This window comes from Periplaneta americana, chromosome 6 (assembly GCF_040183065.1).
Source record: "Periplaneta americana isolate PAMFEO1 chromosome 6, P.americana_PAMFEO1_priV1, whole genome shotgun sequence".
Classification (NCBI taxonomy): domain Eukaryota; kingdom Metazoa; phylum Arthropoda; class Insecta; order Blattodea; family Blattidae; genus Periplaneta; species Periplaneta americana.
In genome coordinates, this window is record NC_091122.1 from 37,985,310 (window position 1) to 38,008,289 (window position 22,980).

The following is a 22,980-nucleotide window of genomic DNA, read 5'->3' on the forward strand; positions in this document are numbered from 1 at the left end:
TATTTAATTATTTATTCTAATACTAGCCGTACCCGTGCGCTCCGCTACACCCGTTAGAAATAAATATAAAGTAATTACATAATTAAAATAGGACATTTGAACCAGGGAAGATTCGTGTTTGATAGAAGGATAAATCGTTTAATATGTTACTTAATTTAAATTGTATTTAAATAATTAAAATGCGATCATTTTGGTGCAATGACAATTCCTTTAACATGCTTCTTAATTTTTATTACATGCAGCCATACTTTAATGAAGACTGACATATCATTTAGATTTAATGTGTATACTTTATTTTACTTGCTATATGTTTCCATTGAATTATGATAATAACTTAATTTTAGCCCTTGTTTTCTACGTATTCAGTAAATGGCGCTTGGGCCACTATGGTTCTGAACCCTTCGAATAACTTAAATAACTTATATTATATTATATTATATTATATAAAAAATGTGTTGATACCGGATGTACACCGATAAGTAAGTTTTTAATTTGTTATGGGGGCTCTTGAATCTCAGGAGGAACAAATTTTATTTTACAACAGCGCAACATAATCTGCTTGGCTCATTACCCAATTTTTTTGCATTGCATTTAATGCATATGTATTTTAATATGATTCAATTGAGCATAGTTAATATTTGGATTATAAAATAATGGAATGCTAAGCTAACATATTATTACTGCATACTAAATCAATACACTCTTGTGGTTCGTTAATTCTCTGAGATAAACATTATTTTAAGAAATACAGGAAACGAATACACAGAATAGCCTATCAAGTTTTCTGTGCATAAGAAGCTACTTTAATCTTACCAGTCCTCAATTCACTCCGAAGTTACTGTAATAACATTATAGCATTATGTCCATATAGAGAAATTACACTTTCCAATTGTGAAATAATAATTAATTATACAAATCGGTTAATTTAGCTTCCGATATTACTTCATACAAACACAGAAACATTCTCTGTAGGCTATCTTTCATAGCTTTCGATTGTTGCTGTCCAAGGCCCCTTATCGACGAAATCATTTGTTTTTTATTTCATTATACGGCCTTAGATGGCAGTTATTTTAATTTTAAAACTCATTTATCTCATTAAATATCAGTCCTATCAAAATTTTTCAAGGAATAAAACTTATCGCAAATTATGTTTAAAGAAACTTTTGTTATGTAATATTTTTCACAAAAATCAATAATAAGCGAGATATTTCGATTTATTTAATTCAGGCCCCCTTATAATCCCCCTTTTAAATAATGTATTTTGAAGGACATATAGCCTAAAATCTAAGTTACAACGAACTTAATTTATATTCCAATTTTCATCGAAATCCGTTCAGCTATTATCGCGTGAAAAGGTAACAAACATAGACAGACAGACAGACAGACAGACAGACAGACATACAAACAAAAATTTCAAAAAAGCGATTTTCGGTTTCAGGGTGCTTAATTATATGTTAGGACCAATTATTTTTGGAAAATCGAAAATTACCAGAAAAATTTCGGCTACAGATTTATTATTAGTATAGATTCGTGTATAAATATTAGAAACATAAAATACCTACGTATGTATGTATTTTGCTTGCAAGCAATCCCATGAAGGCGTTAATTGAACAAAGACCCGGCCTTGTTATGTAATTGTGATACACACAGACGAATTACGGGGAACGGCCTTCGTTACGTAATTTTTAGTTAACATCATGACTCTACAACAAAAACAACATAAAATGTGAAATACCTAAATAGGTATCTTATCTTTATCAACGTTGACTGTAACTTGAAGTAGCCTAGATTCCTTATGAAGTCAACACATAAAACAGTGGAATGTACTGCCTAAAATAATGCTTCGTTTTGATAAAGTTAATTTCATGTCTTGTAACGTACACAGTAAATAAACAAAGCAATTGATTATTTTCAACTTTCGTAATGGCTATTGAGAAATCTGAAATTAAAGTCTTGATTGAGGGAAGCAAGAATGATTTTGATATTACGTTACCTAGAGAATCACTCGCAAAATATGCGATAAGTTGGGCATTAAGTATTTTACAATCTATAATTTCTTAAATGTTATGTAACATGAATTACATCCTTTGGCAATATTCATATTGCCGTCATTATCCCACCTCATGAAATAAATTATTTTTACAACATTTCTGCTAATACGTTGGTTTTATAATCGTAAGCTTGCAGTAGGTATTGAAAGTTGATTAAATCGATTGAGATAGCTAATGGTATTTTTAGTCCTTCAAACGAATGTTGAGATATTTTTTAAACTTAGATTATGTAAATGAAATAAGTATAATAATTCTTGAATAGCTGTCTTATTAACCCAAGAATTAATACAAAAATTACATTAGGTCAGAACACAATCAAACATGACTAGCGCTTTCGCCAATTAATGGCAACTTCGGGTCTATTAGCATATAGTAATGCTTTGAGCATAAATACATAGGTAAATAGCAAAATAATAAAATACGATGGATTGCATGATGTGAAATTGGAGGAGATTAATTAAAAACAGTATTGCATAATTAACTGTACTATCACAAAGTAATGTAATAATAATCACTTAAAGGCGTAGTGGTTGTAGTGATTAAACTTCATGTAGAGTTTAAATGTTAAAATACAGAATCCATACATTAAATATAAGGCTAAAAGAACATGTGTATAGCGTAGGAGTATGAAGATAAAGTAGTTAAAATGGGTAAAAATACTTCAGCAGTCATCACGACGCAAAAAATGAGTAGCGTGTTGTATTATGTAAGGTTAATGCAACTTCAGAGGTACGTTTACCCCCAAACTTAATTTAAATCAATTTTTTAAGTTTTTACATAATTGTAGACCAAAGTGACTATTAAGGGGACAGTCAACTTAAAAATTGGAGAAAACATGACATTTTATGTATCAGTTTTACAATATTATCTTTTTGAAGCTATTTATAATCTTTTAATCGTTAAAAAATTTTAAAATTTAATTTCATAGAAATAAAAAAATTCATTTTTACACCAGTTTACGTGATAGAACTAAATCAATACACAGAATTCTTCCCCTCTTCATTGAGAAGGCACAGTCAAATGCACAAAGCCAAAAAATAAAAAATGATAATTAAAAGTGATATTTCAGTTAATGATTGATTAAAAATTGAAACTTTTTTTTTTTTTTTTAAAGTATTGGATCTAATGAGCTGAAATTTTGCATGTTACTTTCCACGCGTATATTAAATTTTTCTCCAAATTTGAAAAAGATTGGTCAAATAAGAAAAAGGTTCCAAAATATAGTTGAGTGTCCCCTTAAGATCTTATGAGATTGCATTATATTACAGTAGCATGATAAACAGAGAAAACCTTCATATACCTGCCCTTAAAAACACACACCTCAAGCAGAATCTCGGTGCTCGAACTCCGATTCCTTTCGTGAGAAGCTGTCGGATACCTGAGACCACTGTTTTACTTTGTCTGTGATTTTCGATAGAAACTTATCTAAACTTGTAACAAAGTAAATAAAGAGAAAGCTGGGAAAATACCAATCAGCATAGTTCCAGAATAATTCCGTTTCACGTGTAATACAAACCGACTCTTTCCTTGTTAATTCTGCAGTGCTTGGCAAAAGTGGCATAAGTCAGTTTCCACAAACATTTTTTATTAATTTATTGATAACTTACGGAACATCTGCTCGCTTGGAAAAAGAGACATAAGTATTTCTACCATTACAATAATTCATACAGAAGAAAATCAAATCGACATAAACCAGTGTGAAGACAGTTTTTTTTTCCTTCTTTTGTAAAATTAACATTTTTGACTTGTGCCACTTTTCCCGAGCACTACAGAATTGTGACAGTGTCAGGAGTCCTAAAGAGTCAGCAGAATTTAAAGTAGTCTTTCGTAATAACGCCATCCCAATTATAATGAAGTCGTTACACTTCGAATCAGTCATGGAGTGAATACGAGACATGGAATGAAGGTCAGGCAGTAAATAACAAACTTGTGATGTTGGCTTCATAGTTGGTAGGAAACTACGATAAAACTCTGTGTGTACAATGTCATTAGTTAATCAACATGTCTCTTACTATGTGTCACTGGTTCATTTGCTATCTCTTATCGCTCACTCCCTGCATACGAAACACATTGTAGCCTGAGTCAGCTGACCGGACAATCTCAATGTCACTGTGTCGCATCCGGAGCGAACTCCTTTTCTTTCTTCATCGAAGAGCTCGTCGCGCTCCATAACTTACGAATGCTGGAACGCAGAAAAAGAAAATCGTGAAAAATGAGCATTTTAAAACTTACCTTTCTCCGAATGCCGTTTATTGCAACATTAATCTGAACTCTCTGTCGCATCTATTGTTCAAGGAAAATTGTTGATACAAAGTTTTTCTGAACTTTCTACATTATATAGTATTTAGGTCTACAATCTTCTATATATATATATATATATATATATATATATATATATATATATAATTTGAACTGGTAATGGAAATGACGGGAAAACGGCTGGACGGATTTTAATAAATGGCCCCTCATTTTGAAGCTTGCAACCCAAAGTTTTTCGGAAAAATAGTAGTTTTCAGTGAAATGTCAATTTTCCTACATAATTTTCCTATTTTCCAAAATCCATCTGTCGTCAGTTTTGAGAACTAGCTAATTGCATTCAGGATACGCGAAGCGAGCATCAAGTCAGCCGTGTTGCATTTCAGAATAAAACAAAACACACACTACAGTAAACAATATTACACGAAGGCCATGATCTGCAAGAATGCTGACATATTTAGAGCTCAAATTAAATTGCTTATTAAAAACTTAACTTACTAAAAATAATTTACAGGTTCGATTCTGTGGTGTGTAATTTTCTGGGTACAGCTGTATATTGGATATTAAAAACTACAAAACTTAAGGTGGTTTGATGCATTATTACCATTAGAAATGAAATATTATTGTAGTTAATGCCGTGATGTGCCTATTTTTCATTAATTATACATATTAATGCTATATTGATGATATGAAAGTGAAATGTTTTGGGGTTATGTAAGTAGATGTAGAGAATAACTTAAATTAGATTTTGATTTCTATAGTTTACTGAGTGGCGGCTATATAGTATATATAGTATATGTTACTGAAAGCTACAAAACTTACGTAAGATAATATTATTAAAAATCAAATATTTTTATAGTTATTAATCAAGTGGGGTTGGGTCTTTTTCATATATTTAATGGCGGTGTGGTGTAGATATTTATATGCGTGGTTCTCTTCAGTATTGGCTCGAGAGAGAGTATCTTTCATTATTATGGAAGCGAATAACTTTCAGAATGTCTGGTATTCTTCATTGAAAATAAATATGAAAAATGTTTATTTGAACGTCTAATGAACTTAGTTTGCAGCATTTGCTGCACAAGCCACTAGTAGACTATAAACTGCATCCAAATCTGCCATCCTGAGTTATTAATGTAATAATTGTCCTGTTATAATTTGTATTATTTTTTATGCTCGACCATGCCGAAATGTAGTAATTATACACCTGGTAGTAGCCCTTTAATGCACCTCATTAAAGTACACCTATTCATTAAAGTTCAGGTGTTCAGCCAATGACAGGTCAGATTTCTACCGTTATAAAACCGCAAGTATCGATTATTCTCGGATATGCAATCGAAAGACAATTAGCGAAAAGTCACGGAGGCTGGAAATCCAATACTGTCGCAGAAGGTTATGTTCTGTTACTATAATAATTAGCTTTAATTGTAAATAATATTCAAATAAATTCAATTTGTCATCTCGTTTTTCAATTCTAAATCAATTTCCAGGTTATATCAGACTAATGTTCATCTTATTCTCTATCAAGTTCAATGACATTCGGCCTCGGAAAAAATTAATACTTTCGCGTCTGTGCACATCTCACAATTCAGGTCAGTTCGCACATAACCATAACATGACCTAATTTTGAATAATTTCAAGTTAGAAATATGGTCGAGCATAAAAAGTCGTATGAAACTTGCCTATAATGGTAATTAAGACGCTCGTATGAAAATTATGAAACTCCCTTGTGCTCGTTTCATAAACAAACATACTTGCGTCTTAGTTACTGCCATTATAGGCTCGTTGCATAATGTACTATTGTTCAATATTTGTGTAACAACTCTATCCCTAACATTCCAATGGCCAAATAAAGTTCCTGTACACCTGGGGATTCAATAATAATAATAATAATAATAATAATAATAATAATAATAATAATAATAATCTTCTTCTTCTTCTTCTCCTTCGTAGTTTAACCTCTCCCTTTTTAGGTGCATTTACACGACCCACGCCACCCGGGCCTTACAGGGCCGCGACCTGTCGGGAGAGGAATTAATCTATGGATCACATACATACTTTTTTGACCACACAAGGACATGGAGGGCCTCCCCGGACGAGGGATCAGCTCAATGCCAGGGCCACCTCCGATACAACACAAACATTTAAGACATTACACATCATTCACTCACACATATGAAAGGATTAAGGGAAGGATCGCCGTCCATGGTCGGACTTTCAAGAGGTGCAATCCCGGTATTTGCCTGGAAATAACTGAGGAAATCATGAAAAACCTCAGTTAGGATTGCCGGCCCCTGGGATCGAACCCCATACCTCCCGAATGCGAGGCCAGCCCTCTACCACGCCGCTAGCCCGCTCGGTTAATAATAATAATAATAATAATAATAATAATAATAATAATAATAATAATAATAATAATAATAATATCTCCCTATTTTAGTTTAAATTCTTCCCTCAAACACTTACGTATTTAAGAAACAGAGATCATGAACATCTCTGCGATGATGAATTTCGAACATTGAAGAGAGTGGAAGCCTAAACAAACACGAATTTGTTCTTAAATATTATATGATAACAGGAATAATTTTTTGCAAGAAATAAACCCAAGAAGCCAACCATAATTATGCTTATAATTTTCTAGAAAAACAATTTTACAATGCTAGCATAAACAGCGATGAAATATAAATGAGTGTATTTGACTTGAAAATGGCTACAGTGAATGTGAAAATTAAAGCTTTCATTGTGATAAGCGGTAGATCAGCCATTGGCGAATCCTGAAATTTATGCGACTTCTTGACGTGTTACAAAACTACGCGATTTCCGTGAAGATTTTGCCTGTGTGCTTCTTCATATTAAATACGAGTATATCGGGAAAGTATTGTAAACATGGGAAATGAATAAACTTCAGAATTCAACGGATATAATATTTTCAGATTCCCTGAATAAATATTGACTATATTCGCAGTGACGTCACTGTCTGTATTTGGATTGGCAATGAGGACTCTTATTACGCTAAATAAAAAAGTGATTTGCCAAAATTCTATCATGAAAACATTCAGTAGCATACGCATTATTTTTAATAAACACATTTCAAGTTTAAACATTTATTACTCTATAAAAATTGTAGCCATACTAATTTCAATGCCTGTTTCTTCCTTTGTCTCTTTGGACAATATTATCTCTGGACCAGCATTAAATTCTCACATTGCGAGCCTTCATGGCCGTGTAGTCGGCATGATGCAGGGCCACCGCGAAAACGTTGCAGGACAAGTACAACATAAGGGACAAAAACTCAGTTCCGTGACATAGAAATAAATCTCCACCCATGTCGGGAATCAAACCATGAATCATGAAGTACGTGCTATTCCCAGAGTCATAGCGGCTGATAATTTCAATACCATTGCACCCAAATTCTTCAAACTCATTTGAATAAATATACTTAACTGTATATTAGTTTTATTATTTACAGATTACTTAGTTGAATTATTTTGGAGTTATATATTATCTACATCTGATTAATTTCCAGCGGAAGTAGCTACGTCAATTTAAGAACTATTATATTATTAGATCTATAAAGGGTTAATTTACTAAGAGATTTAATGTTGGGGGGAGAGGAATGATAATTTATATAATGATGTGCCGAAATTCTTCGAAGTCAGTATTTATAAGAAACATAGCAAATATTTTTTTTTAATCTGTTGAGAGTATTGTAATTGTAGGTCAACTCTAAGAGATATATACCATACGGAGGAGCTTGAAATTTGTATACAATGTAGCCTAATGATTGTAACACTAAACTTCGAAAACCTTGAAATTCAGTATACTTCAAAATAAAACAGAATTTTCTAAACTTGTTTAGAAGCCTTAGTAGCTGAGTTAGAACAACAGACTGCGGACTTCAAGGTCCTGGGTTCACATCTGGGTGGTGGCGGAATTTTTCTCGTAATCATAGTCCTAACTTTCAGAATGGCTGCGGAGTGCACTCATTCTCCTGTCAAAATTGAGTACCGGCTCTTTCCGGAAGCAAAAGGTGGCTGGGACGTGGTACTGACATCATCCCCTCCTCGTGCAGAGGTAAACATGCCCCCCTCAAAACACCGTACGGCATCACGGGATACCTTTATCTGTATGAACTTATTTAGTACATATTATTCTTTTCTTTAAGCTTACTATTGGGCTAAGGTTCGTTACTACAAATTTATGCTACAAAATTGCTACAGTTTTATATCTATACATCTTTAACACTGTATCACTTCGGAATATGTATTATATGACTTTCTCGTGTTAAATTCTATCGTACCTGGTTTACATGTTTCGACTTGTTATTGGTCTTCTTCAGAACTGGTCGTTGCTGCTCTTGGCACCTCTTGTTTTATTTCCTGTGGGGGTGTGTTTGTGTAGTGTAATGTGGTGTCAAAGAGTGTGTGTGTGTTCTGAAATTGAGTTGTGTGTTGAGAATTTCATTAGGGTGTGTTTTTGTGTATCTGTATTTTTCTATTTTATTGTGTTATTTTACAACCCTGTATCAACATCTAGGTTATTTAGCGTCTGAATGAAATGAAGGTGGTAATGCCGGTGAAATGAGTCCGGGGTCCAGCACCAAAAAGTTACCCAGCATTTGCTCGTATTGGGTTGAGGGAAAACCCCGGAAAAAACCTCAACCAGGTAACTTGCCCCGACCGGGATTCGAACCCGGGCCACCTGGTTTCGCGGCCAGACGCGCTGACCGTTGCAGGTGTGGACTTGTCTGTATATTTCATATTGTTCTAATGTGTTTAGTTTCTGGCTTTTTGGTTGGATGTGTAGAATTTCCATGCTAACCACACCTACAGAGACATCAACACAGACATGAAAATTCTACATAACCAACCAAAAAGCCAGAAAGTAAACACACTAGAACAATATGAAATATACAGACACACAAAAACACACCCTAATGAAATTCTCAACCCACAACTCAATTTCAGAACACACGCACTCTTTGACTCCACATTACACAAAACAAACACACCCCCACAGGAAACAAAACAAGAGGCGCCAAGACTAGCAACGACCAGTTCTGAAGAAGACCAATAACAGGTCGAAACATGTAAACCAGGTACGATAGAATTTAACACGAGAAAGTCATATAATACACATTCCGAAATTTTATATCTATTATCTACTTAGTGATGTTCGCCGTTTTGGTTCGTTCTGTCCGGTTTGGTTGGTTTGAAAAATATTACAGATTTATTAATTTGTCCTACAGAATGATATCTGTAATATTGACAATTATTATTTGAGGAGAAAAATTCGCTCCGGCGCCGGGGATCGAACCCGGGTCCTTCGTTCTACATACCAAGCGCTCTGACCACTGAGCTACGCCGAATTCAATCCACAGCACCGGACCGAATCCTCCTCCTTCAATGTTTCCCTTTGTGGCCTGACTCCAAGTTAGGCATATATGTTGACGTATATGTCCAATGTCAACTGCCATTATACTAGGAGCGCACTCAGCTGAGTGACTTGTTTGGCCGGGAATCCGCAGTTAAGTGCACAGTAATCTGTACAGACATATGCACTGCTAGCTATGAGAATATTATAGATTTATTAATTTGTCCTACAGAATGATATCTGTAATATTGACAATTAATATTTGAGGAGAAAAATTCGCTCCGGCGTAGCTCAGTGGTCAGAGCGCGGTTCGATCCCCGGCGCCGGAGCGAATTTTTCTCCTCAAATATTAATGGTTTGAAAAAGCTGAACGTTCCGTTCCGATTTCATCTCGTTAAATACAAAATGTAATGATAAATATTTTGGATTTGGTGATACATTTGAAATCTTAGTGAAATATCGAAAACAATGAAATACAGACCTCATCAAGATATTTTGTAGGAGAAATCAAGAACGTTTCAAGCGCCCTCCATATATGCAACGACTGTGATGTTCAGCTTCGGCGTAACATTGCGTGGAAGCCATCGTCGTGGGTTCGTGTTGTCTGAGGTGGGGGGGGGGGCCTTCGCGTCGAATTGACCCCACCTCACAATAGTTCCACATGTCCGCTCGGTGCGTTTGCTTCAGAGGGAAAAACACTAAATCCTGAGAAAGGTGAAAAGGCAGAGAAGTAATTAAAAGAAGAAAGGAAGGAAAAGAAAGAAAGAAAAAAGAATAAAAATTTCAACCTCGCTCTTTGCTAACTAACTTCACCTGCGATCATTAAAAATATTAGTGGTCTTCGCCTCTCCGGTTTTTGAAAAGCAGCTATCAGTCCATTATTTGCACTACACATTATAAATCTGAAATACAGTGCGTATGACACTTTCTTATTGCAAATTTACGACATATTTAACTCGAATATGTTCCTGGAATAGTGTTATCATTTTTATTTCGTAAATTGTCACGCTAAGAGATTTGTCCGTCACACTCCGTTTATGATTCATGCTTGGAGTGCTATATAAAAGAAAAACGGAAACGAGCAAAAATATTTCCTCTGGTGTGTGTAGTCTAGACAGATAATTTGAATGCCATCCGGGTCAAAATGTGTCTCTTCTGAAAACGATTAGTTTTCCATGAGAAACACATCCTTAGCCTGACACGAAACCTTCCGGAAAATAATTGGAAAACTGTAGAGGAAGGTAGTTGAGGTTACTGAACTTTAGGAAAAGAATTTCCGAAAGATATTCGTAAGGAATTAAGAAGCGCTGGAGTATAAGATATCTGCATGCGATGTGACATACGTTACTTCAGGGGCGATGATAGATCGTTACGAATTAGCCTAACGGAAGAAAAAAGAAGTTCGAGAAACTATAGTGCCATGCAATCCCCAAAGTCTCGTGTCTTGATCAGATGAACTACGATATTTGAAGAAAGGGTTCAATGCTGGAAGAGCATTGTTCGTTGAGGTTATCGCAATTTTCTCTTTTTCACTACCAAACAAAATAAATTCTGCCATTTTCTATTAAGAAAGGATTTCACTCAACAATAAAGTAGACAATAGCTAATGGTTCACCATTCAGGATGTATGAATGCTAATAAAATCTCATTTCTGAAGCTTTTGTAAAATGTTTGTTATTGGAATTACTGTCACTAATTTTTCGGAACTGCTTAAAATTTCTGACCTCAAGAAATCAATTGAAAACAATTGTGTAAATTATTCGAACACCATCAAAGTACTTACTTACTTTTTATTTTTATTTATTGGGTTGTTTTACGACGCTGTATCAACATCTAGGTTATTTAGCGTCTGAATGAAATGAAGGTGATAATGCCGGTGAAATGAGTCCGGGGTCCAGCACTGAAAGTTACCCAGCATTTGCTCGTATTGGGTTGAGGAAAAACCCCGGAAAAAACCTCAACCAAGTAACTTGCCCCGACCGGGATTCGAACCCGGGCCACCTGGTTTCGCGGTCAGACGCTCTGACCGTTACTCTACAGGTGTGGACACTTACTTACTTACTTACTTACTTACTTACTTACTTACTTAATTACTTACTTACTTACTTACTGGCTTTTAAGGAACCCGGAGGTTCATTGTCGCCCTCACATAAGCCCGTCATTGGTCCCTATCCTGAACAAGATTATTCCAGTCTGTATCATCATATCCCACCTCCCTCAAATCCATTTTAATATTATCTTCCCATCTACGTCTCGGCCTCCCCGAAGGTCTTTTTCCCTCCGGCCTCCCAACTAACACTCTATATGCATCTCTGGATTCGCCCAAACGTGCTACATGCCCTGCCCATCTCAAACGACTGGATTTAATGTTCCTAATTATGTCAGGTGAAGAATACAATGAGTGCAGTTCTGTGTTGTATAACTTTCCCCATTCTCCTGTAACTTCATCCCTCTTAGACCCAAATATTTTCCTAAGCACCTTATTCTCAAACACTCTTAACCTATGTTCCTCTCTCAAAGTGAGAGTCCGAGTTTCACAACCATAAAGAACAACCGGTAATATAACTGTTTTATAAATTCTAACTTTCAGATTTTTTGACAGCAGACTGGATGATAAAAGCTTCTCAACCGAATAATAACAGGCATTTCCCATATTTATTCTATATCATAATTAATTATTGTGTTTCTGAATAAATTGCTGTTAATGAATAAAGAATTCACAACGTTTCGGAGATTTGCACTATCTTCGTCTTCAGGTGAAAAAAGGGGATTAGAAGAGTATCCTACTCGTTGGGGTCGTTACATGGAGCTAATCTGCTTGGCGGACATTGTGAATTCCTTATTCAATAGCATTAATGGAAGAAGTTCAGCCTATACTTTTTCTAAACAATGCACTATTGCTTTCTCCCTCTTTTAAGTGCATATTTGCGTTTATGTTTTTTAATTATTAACACAGGATGCAAAAAATAATATACATTCTCATAAGCAAAATCCATATTCGAGGGAAAGAATTTTATGCGTTCATTTACACATATCCTTCTCCCTCAGTTAATGTCTTTGGCAGATATTTAAGTTACATATGATTATTAGCCCATTTCTTCTTGGAATCCGTGAAACATTCCGTATATAACATGCAAGTTACCTTTATTTGGTAGGTATTGATCGTGAGCGGAAGGATGCAGAGACCGTACGAACACCAAAGTGGTGTTAAAACCAAAATATAAACGTTCTGTTTCTGTTCTGTTTCGAACGATAATTAAGACAAGGAAAACATTAAGGGTTATATGCATAGACATTTCTCTAGCCCGGGCTATGAGCGTGCTAAACTAGCCCCGGCTATCGACTGATTACATGTACAGGATTCATATCATATCGCTAACACTGGTTTATGAATACGAAAAACGTTAGTTCGCTATCACCCACCGGAATCCCGCGCTAAGAATGTCTATGAATAAGGCCCGAAGATTTCAGAACCTGGCAAAATATATTAACCCGTGGGTAACAATCGGTTGATACGTTGCCAGACAGATGTTGTCAGAACTCAGAAATAATAACGTCCTTCGTAATCTGCTTGTGTAGATAAGCGAACACAGATTTTTTTTTATCTCAATTATGGAAGCATCATGAAGGTCACTCTCATGCCATGTGCATGAGAGTAGAACGACTCCCACGTGGAAAGTTGCTTCTCCGACAGTAGATGCAGCACATACTCAGCATTTTCGTTGTAAAAATATATAGACTGTTTCCGCCTAGCTGGCGCTCTTTCTTGGAATCTCCATTTTTAGGCGTTGTGCATTAGAATGCGTGGCAAATATCACATTATCCTGTCTGTCTGTTGTAGTACTTCCCCAAGTTACTTATTCCACAGTACGTGGCAAAATTGCACACTCCGTATGAAGTCGTACCTCCACCTGCAGCTCAGTACAACTCTATGCTCTCCTGTACAAGAGGACTTATAATATATATATATATAGGCCTCTTGATCCTGTAGTGCAGTGATGTCAAAGCAAGCGCATTTTTCTGACCTTGACGTCGTGCACGGGCAGCAAACGCTAAGTATGGAAAGAGGAAGGGTTGTGTATATGAATAAACAATCTGTTGGATTAAGAAAACAGTGGTGCACAAACTTCAAACGGAATGTGAAATTTTATGTCGTTATTTTTATATGGCTTCTTTCTGTTTAATATTATCTATATTGTCTGTAAAACAAAAGTACTAACACTGATTTCTTAATATTGCACTTGTGTTTTAAATCTTAATGACATAATAGAGAGTTAAGAAGGAATATTCACTTAAATTTCATAGTAGTATAATATTATACTGTATTAAGTGGATGAAACACATCATTCATGAAGAAAGTGATATTCCAAAGAAAGAGATTGAGTATGACATGATAAGTTGGAATTTATATTGATGGTATCTTTAGCCTTATAAAAGTAATCAATAAACTAATCAACACAATATTACAGTACAAAGCAATGTTACCTATGTACTGTATCTGTTTTAAGTGTAACTAATATTACATAACAAAACTCTTATCGCATTATGTTTTTAAGGTGATATTTGTGAGCAACTTCCTATCATCAGAATATTAAATTATTTTCTCGAAATCTGCTGGAGCTATAGAGCTGACATTTTTACAACACATGGGCACGTATCTTTTGCTTATGATGTAACAGTAGTTGCTTTGTTAATTCATTTTCTTACAAACAATTTCCATGCGAATATTTTCAAAATTTTCAATACACTATCTTCAGTAATACGTATATACGGTATATTAGATTTACGAAAACATTCTGTAAGGCTACTAAATAAATAGGTCTATACCTGAAAATTTCACTTTTCTATACGAAAAGTTGAGAAAATATTTCTTTTGAATAAAAAAATCAAACTTGTGAAAAATGAGCATTAAAATTAAAACTTACATTCTTATAATGCACTTATACTTCTCAGACAAATCTAAAAATTAACATGGACACAGTTTTAATAAGTTCTCTTCCTTTTATCTATTGAATCAGTGCTGGCCATCCCTGAATATAGCTCGACCAAGTAGCATATACCACCTCTTTCGTCCGTCTCTTTCCTTTCCGCTGTAAAGCGCTCAGGCTCTCCTGGGCTCTAAAGCGCGCGCTTGCTCCTGTGGGCATCAATTGACATGCCTGCTGTAGTGCTTGTCCCACTAAGAAACCTGATTGTGGAATATGTCTGGCGTCTGTTTTCATCATCTTCATTATGACTTGTTTATGTTTGCATTTTCTCATAGTTCAGTATTTCTATGCATACATGTAACTCTGCCGTTGAAGTACTTTCTTATACCCAGTTTTAAAGTAATGCCTTATATATGATACAGAATACGAATTAGTCGCCAACTATGGCCTTGTGGTAACCAGACTTGTCACAGGATCCGAGTTTCGTGGGTCCATCCATTCCGAGGACGATGAAAATTCTTAAAATGATCTCCTTGATAAGTGGAGTAAAGCTAGGGGGTTCCGCTTCGTAGATTTGCAGCACTTGAAAGAATACTTCCCTGATTAAGGGCTCGAAGAAACATTTGCTAACATTTATTATTTATTTATTTATTTATTTATTTATTTATTTATTTATTTATTTATTTATTTATTTATTTATTTATTTATTTATTCTCGTGTAGTTAAGGCCATCAGGCCTTCTCTTCCACAACACCAGGAATACAAATACAATAATAGAAATAAACAGAGAGGAAAAATACACTATATACAAAGTAAAGCTACACAAGAAATAAAGAGAGAGAGAGAGAGAGAGAGAGAGAGAGAGAGAAACACTATAAACAAAGTAAAGCCACACAGAAATATACACAGGTTGCAGTCACACAAACTTTAAATGAGTGATTAAGTATCATAAATAATCGTATCCTAACTAATTAACTAACATAAACAAGAAACTTGCAATTTTAATCTAGATTAAAAAAGAAAAAGAAAAAAACACAAATCAATACTTCTAGAAATACCTAAAAACATTAACTAAGACAAAATTTTCCAATTTAATTTTGAATTGTGATAAAAGTCCGGCAGTCCTTGACGTCATTAGGTAACGAATTCCAGAGGCGAGGTATTTCTACAGTATAGGAAGGTGAGTATAAAGACGTTCTATGATGAGGGATAGAAAGAAGTGCTTGATATCGGTTTCGAAGAGTTGTAAGAAATTGAAAGCGCGATAACAGATAATTCGGAGTAGAAGTATGCATGATTCTAAACAGAAGAGGCAGTGAATGTATTGTTCTTCGTTCCTTCAGACGCACCCATGAAAGTAACTTTATCGCCCATTACAGAATTTTGAGCCAGCACAATCGGCTCATGTCAATGGCGTAGGTGAGCGTGGCTTCTCTCCCCCTCAACCCTTAATCCGTAGCATATCGTAGGGTAAGAATATACGACCGGAAGTCGTGACAATTCGTCAAAAATCGAATTTACTCGAAAATAGTGCGCCCTTGATTATAAGACCCTACCAATTTTTGGAGTAAATTTAAAAAATACTTATTTATTTACAGAAATATTAAACCCAAAAAGGTGAGTGTAAAGTCATCATCATCATTGGCACTACAGCCCGTTATGAGCCCTGGCCTCCCTCAGTAGGCGTTGCCATCTGTCTCTGTCCTGTGCAACAGTCCTCCAATTTCTGTATCCCAATCTTACAAGATCCTCCTCCACTCCATCAATCCATCGTAGATGTGGTCGTCCTCGTCTCCTTTGACCTCCAGGGTTTATGAGAACAATATTTTTTTACAAGGTTCTGGTGCATCAATTCTCATTACATGTCCCACCCACCTCAATCTATTGGTTTTAACTATATTTATTATATTTTCTTTAAACATGCTATATAATTCCCCATTATATCTTTTTGTCCATAATCCATTTTCAAAAACTGGACCATATATTCTTCGAAGAATCTTCCTTTCAAAAATTTCAAGTCTTCTCTCATCGTTCTTAGAATTGGTCCATGTTTCTGAAGCATATATCAGGGTTTGAGTGTAAAGTATGGAAGATTATTTGTAGATTTGCTATTTTTAATTTTATGAAGACACTCTAAAGTTATAGGAGGTGAAAAAAGGAATATTTTGAACATATCTGAAAAACTTAGTTTTTCGTTTATAAAGATTGTGCCAAGGAGTGTATTTTTTTAACGACACCATGTACTTATTTTTCCATTTTTTAATTCTTCAGGTCTCAAAAAGTATTTTTTTACAACTTATAAATAATTATTTGTAAAAATTTCCTCAAATATGATCTCAATGTATGTATACATACATAAGAAAGAAAAATATTTATGTATATCAATTTATCACTGTGGAGAATAAGGGGACCAAGAATTAAATAGCCAGAGACAAAAACTGATAAGAAAATAATTGAATATTAATAGTTCTTTAATGCGATTAATCGCGGCGACAGAAAGGGAAAGAATTGAAGTACTGTGACGATCGGCGATGGTGATAGGAAGAGAATCCAAAACGACGTTAGAATTTCTTCATAAAATAAAATAAAGTTAAATTAAATTAAAACTAGGAAAGCTGGAAGCAGTATTCCATACTTTTTACTCTTTTTTACTAGTTCATACCGGTAATCTAAGTTTAAAGAGTTATTATTGCAGCTGACATTACACTGGTTTCTAAAAAAAAATCCAACAAAAAAGAAATCCTATTAAAACAGATTAGTGAAATGTAAATTTTTTATGTTTTTCAAAAATATCTGAGAACACCTAAATGCATACCAACAGGCAGGATTTTTATGTAGATTTAAAAACCTGAATGTCATTAGATTTATATGTGTAGGCCTATATTTTGCTTTGTTAACCTCTTCAGACCTGAATTTATATTTAAAAAAATTGAAAAAAAAAAAAAAAAAAAACTGGTCACATAATCATTCTGGGGATCCAAAATTCCCAAATCAAGTGTTCACAGAAAATCAAAATTTGTGGACAATTTTTATCCTTGAGGCACCAAAATATTAAATTTTATTTTTAATTCAGGTATAGAAATGTTTCAAAAATAATATTCTCAATTTCTATCACATTGAATTTTTCAAAGTATTTAAAGGTGTCGAAGACATTCCAAAAAGAAAAAAAAAACAATTTACACTGTAACATACCTCAGGCCTGAAGGGGTTAAATGATAATTACATCTCTTGTTCTTATTTGAATTTCGAATCCTCGGTATACTCGTTTTTAAATCTGATGCGAATATAAGAAACTCCCAGATTTTAGAACACAAATCTCGCAAAAGGGGAGTCTTATTTTCGAGTATATATATATATATATATATATATATATATATATATATATATATATATATACAGAACACACATACCTAAGTACAGTTGGAATATCAGTAAAATAACACACCACTAAGAAAACTAGAATGTAGAGTAGGTGTAAAATAATGTCGAAAATGATATTCTAGTGATGAGTTTGAGAGTGATATGGTCTACGACCTATGTTATTTTGGTTCATGACGAGTTTCTGTAAAGGTGGTGATAAACCTCCAGCTAGCATAAATTCAAGCACGCTTGAACACTACGCCAATTATTTGGCTAATTATTGCTGTTGTATACGCGCAGGTATTACGACGAGGAGCAAGAAAATAAAACGAAGAATGTGCAGCCATCTCAGTTCTCATCGCCGGGGAAAGCTGAAAATCCCTGTTTTAAACGATCGATCAGGGAAGCGGCAAAGCGAAGCAGTTTGCTTTTAATGTCCTCGAAGAATGGTGTCTGATTACCTGTCTGGGGGAGATTTTTATATCAGCGCTGACAAGGAGGAGATGTGAGGTCCAAAAAAAAAAAAAAAAAAAAAAAAAGCACACGAACTCGAACAAAACATATCTAAAACTTTATTATGGTTTTAGAAAAACACCTGGCTGCATGAGCGCCATTGTATTTCGCGAGATTGCATAATGCCACCATCGGAAGATGTTATCTGCGAACGAGCTGGATATGACAAAAAGTTTTATTACCGACTTTAAACTTATCTAAGAAAGATCCGGAAATAAATGTCATGCTTTGTTGCCAAGATACAGCAGTACTAAATTTGTGTAAGCTGGGCTATTATTGGGAAGCAGAGAGTGTACCTGTAGTAAATTTGTTATATGTCACATAAGTATTCCTCATATCACGAAATAGACACTCTCCATTCCTAAACACAAAACATCCTTCTACTCTTCATCTTTCACCGTGTCTGCAGCTCATCTCTGGAACTCTCTACCACAACATGTCAGAGACTGTCGGACATTTTCTAGTTTCAAAAATAAATTTAAATTGCACTTTTTTGGATTAGATTCCTTTCAGTTATAAGCCCTTTTCTCTGCCATAGTTTTGTAAAAATATAGGCTATATATTTCTTTTTCCTTCCTTTCCCCTTTTTGTTCTCTTTATCAGCCAATGAATTTATTATCATAGCCTTTTTATCGTGAATTTTATTTAATTTTCGTATTTCTTTTCTTTTTTATTATTATTTTATTACATTCCATTTTGATATATTCTTTCTTACGTTTTTCCATATTAACCATTTGTACTAAATGAGTTGCTTTCACTATATTCCAATGTATTTTACTTTCTTTTTTTTCTATTATGGTATTATTTCCATATTGTTTAGTGTCGATTTTATTATGCTATTATTATTTTTTTTTGTAATATGTTGGTATTCTGTTCTGTAACTTTTTGTTAAATTTTAACTGCTTGTATACTTTGTGACTGCACGCATTGTATACTTCACCTGACATAATTAGGAACATTAAATCCAGACGTTTGAGATGGGCAGGACATGTAGCACGTATGGGCGAATCCAGAAATGCACATAGAGTGTTAGTTGGCAGGCCGGAGGGCAAAAGACCTTTGGGGAGGCCGAGACGTAGATGGGAAGATAATATTAAAATGGATTTGAGGGAGGTGGGATATGATGGTAGAGACTGGATTAATCTTGCTCAGGATAGCGACCAATGGCGGGCTTATGTGAAGGCGGCAATGAACCTCCGGGTTCCTTAAAAGCCAGTAAATAAGTAAGTAAGTATACTTTGTGACCTGGTAGAGTGTAAGAGAAGGCCCTATGGCCTTAACTCTGCCAGTATAAATAAAAAAATTATTATTATTATTATTATTATTATTATTATTATTATTATTATTATTATTATTATTATTCCAGACATCTTTCCATGTTTAATTTGTTTATTTGGTGGATATCAAAATGGACGAAAGTTTTTTATTACGCAAGTATCACTTTTACTAATATTTCAAACTTTTATTCTGCCATACATGCAAGTGAAAAATTTTATTCGTTTTCGAACCTGCGTTCATCAAGTGAAAATGAACGTGAGTTGACACACCTCAGGCTAAGCTCTACGGAACGAAAGGACAGGTTATTTTGAGACTTTTGTGAAGATTCAGTCATATTGCAAACCGTGACGCACAGCCTGGGAATGCAAACGAACTACTTCCGTTAGGATATGAAACTGATTGTACGAGGTACGCCGTTATAGAACAAATACTAGTCTACTTGCTGCATATGACCACACGATATCAGCCGGTTCAACCCAATAAATGTAACTGCAGTTAACGTTGAAAAAAGTGCAGAATTTAATTAATTCAAATCTCAATACAATGCATTTCCGAAGCACAAGTATAATGGCATTCGCTCATTGCCATTGTCTAGAATCACAATGACCGAGAAAAGAATAATAAACCAGATGTTTTCATTACCGATAATTTTATTAAGATAATTAGCCTACATACCTTTCCGGTTCTGCAGCAGTTCCATGCATGAAATACGAAGCAAAAGAGAGAATTTTTTCGAATAATGCACGATCCAGTTTCATTATGACTTTGAACCACCTACGTACAGTATTTGTAACATACTGTAATGCTAATTACCGGCTTAATAGAACATTTAGTCTTTTTTTTCTATAAATGCATGTAAGCTGAAGTGTGGCTATAATGAAATATGAATCTCATATCGCTAATGAACATTTATTTATATTGTATAAAATAAATTAGATCATGGTCGGCGAAACCTTTGATAATAGTGTACCAAATTACTGCAGTGTAAACGATCGATTCATTTAGTTTTTCTGTTTATATTATATTTTATGTTACAATTATTAGCAAAATAAATAAATAAATAAATATGATATGCTGCCAAGTCATAGGAAATCTTGGCTGGCGTATTAATATTATATTTTTTGTTTCTGATTTAACTTCATTTACAGTATATCAGTGATAATATTAAACAAAATTATTAAAACTGCTTAGTATAAAATAAAGTTATTAAAACTGTTTATAGTATTTAGAAATTTGACCTCGACTCAATAATAAAATTATATATCATTAAGTAGCCATCATTCGTATTGATGTTGGTATGTAAAACAAAGTATAAAATAATAATCGTGAAAACAATTTAAATATTTTCTGTTAACTTCGCTTGCAGTATGTTTCAAATGACTACGATTTATTTACATTATACTACATCAGCAAAAATACTGTATCAATGTCAAAATTGGCACTGACACCGGTTAACCCGTCATGATTTCCATTTACCTCTAAAAAATTCTGGATGTCTAATAGCTCAGCATGAAAACCTTCACTGCAATGTTGGGGTCGTATTTTTCACTCTTTTCCGAAGACGAACGCATTTTAAGTATTCCTCTTAAACACTTACAAGTAGAACATAAATTTAGTTTTAACATTGTCGGCTTTTATTTCAGAATAAAACGCTGCTAACGTGCATTTCACAATTATTTGTCGTGTTCGAAAGAATGTTTTTGCTGGGAACTGATTCTAATAAGCACATAAATGAGATTCCGCCATTGAAGTCTGGAAGAAAGCTAGCAGGCAAGGCCGTGAGAATGTTCGAACGCTGTTCTACTGTGAGCTATATACTCGTAATATACTCTGAACGTAATTCTGATAAATATTCAGGATTCGTTACGTAAATACAAGCATAAAGTTTGAAATTCGTGTTTGGTTAGTATCAGTAAATCATTGGCACTCAGAATAACTGCCATGCCTCTCGAAATTACTACTCGTAACACAGCAGACGATATCAGCTTCTGCATGACATAATTTTTAGGTTGTTACTTTATACGAGTGTAGAACGGACAGTTTGGATTTGTTCGTTTCTCCGTCACGCACAAGCTCAACCGACCTCATGAAGAGATCTCTGCGTACTGACTAACCGTAGTTCGTTGTTTTCACGCTGGAGAGCAGTACCATAGTTTCTACAAAATGGCCGTCCTCCAATTCTTCATTAAAGGGGATGTATCATCTAGTGCCAACACATGCTCAAAAAATTCCACGCCTTATCATTGGAAAAGCTTAGATAGCGAGGTATTTAAAAAGATTAAATGCTTAAATATTAAATAGTCGAACGAAAGTAAGATAATAAAAGGTGGTTGCGTAATAAAATATTTAGACAATCAGAACAAAGGATGCATAGAAGTACGTACTGTACATGTTACTAACATAGTGGTCCCTTTAACTAAATAGAGTAGCTCAGCTATTCTGTAGTTGATACTGCTAATTAAAATTTAGCATGTCGCAAAAGTATACTTTGCCAACACTTCATAATTGCATTTGGTTCTGTTAGTGAAACGTATACGTAACTATGGCCAAATGCACATAGGCCTACTGTACGTATAATACGAACGAAACAGTTAAGATCCCATACTGTACTCTCCATATAGGGTTTGAAAATGTTAATTGAACTTATGTTCAAAGTAAAATTTTTCATAATTAAACTTATGAAAACATAGTTTAACATAATGAGATGTTAATATATATTCGCTGCAACTTCATTCTAGTGAATTAAAATTGTAGCTACTTCATTTTTATCAAGTATTTATAACCAGATACTATTGATAATAATTATCACACATATTCTCAACTTGAAAACTTGCCATAAAAAGTGAGTTCTATACTGATATAAGTAAACGTGTGTGTTCAAGACCGAGTCAATGAGTTCACATGAAGGTCACATACAATGTGTTTTATTCTACAAGCAAGGAAAGTGTTACAGCAGCTTTCATGCACAAATTAAACAGCAAAAGTATACGTACTTCAATATAATGGACAGCAGAATGTGTATAAAAAAGAGATAAACATGATTTTAGCACTTTGGAAAGTTTCCAGATCTGGCATTCTGGTTATTTCTGAACTCACATGATATATTTATATACAGTACCAAAACACACCAACATTCGGTAGTCGAAGAGTGTTTTTTTCTCGTCCTGATTGTCATCGCAACAGACTTCCAGGGTCTCTCTGCGATCGATTGTCATTCAGCTGCC